Source organism: Mandrillus leucophaeus, unplaced genomic scaffold (assembly GCF_000951045.1).
Source record: "Mandrillus leucophaeus isolate KB7577 unplaced genomic scaffold, Mleu.le_1.0 Scaffold234, whole genome shotgun sequence".
NCBI lineage: Eukaryota > Metazoa > Chordata > Mammalia > Primates > Cercopithecidae > Mandrillus > Mandrillus leucophaeus.
Genome location: NW_012102410.1, coordinates 1,350,690 through 1,351,407, shown reverse-complemented (window position 1 = coordinate 1,351,407; position 718 = coordinate 1,350,690). Strand labels below are relative to the sequence as shown.

Here is a 718-nt window from a genome sequence, read left to right as displayed (position 1 = left end):
AAGAATGGCGTGAACCCGGGAGGCGGAGGTTGCAGTGAGCCAAGATCACACCACTGCACTCCAGCCTGGGTGACAGAACGAGACTCCATCTCAGAAAAAAAAAAAAAAAAGTGTATGTATAAGCCATAGTGGCTCATGCCTATAATCCTAGCACTTTGGGAGGCTGAGGCAGGTTAATTGCTTGAAGCCGGGAGTTTGAGACCAGACTGAGCAATATAAGGAGACTCCATCTCTACAAAAAGAAGTTTAAAACTTAGCCAGGGCTGGGTGCGATGGCTCATGCCTGTAATCCCAGTACTTTGGGAGGCCAAGGCGGGTGGGTCATTTGAGGTCAGGAGTTCAAGACCAGCCTGGCCAACACGGTAAAACCCCATCTCTACTAAAAATGCAAAAATTAGCTGGGCGTGGTGGCGTGTGCCTGTAGTCCCAGCTACTCAGGAGCCTGAGGCAGGAGAATCGCTTGCGCCTGGGAGGTGCAAGTTGCAGTGACCCGAGATCGCACCACTGCACTCCAGCCTGGGTGACAGAGTGAGACCCTGTCTCCAAAAAAAAAAAAAAAAAATTACCTGGGCATGCTGGTGCACAACTGTGGTGTCCCAGTCTCATGAGGCTGAGGCAGGAGAATTGCTTGAGCCTGGGAGGTGGAGGTTGCAGTGAGCAGAGATCGTGCCACTGCACTCTAGCCTGGGTGACAGAGTAAGACCCTGTCTCAAAAAAA

The 718-nt window shown here is 51.4% G+C and overlaps 1 protein-coding gene across 1 annotated transcript in view; it reads right to left on the bottom strand.

Annotated features, from left to right (window-relative positions):
- The window catches only part of INSR (insulin receptor), a 218,702-nt gene that overhangs the window by 60,263 nt on the left and 157,721 nt on the right, over positions 1-718 (bottom strand). The window lies entirely within an intron of this gene.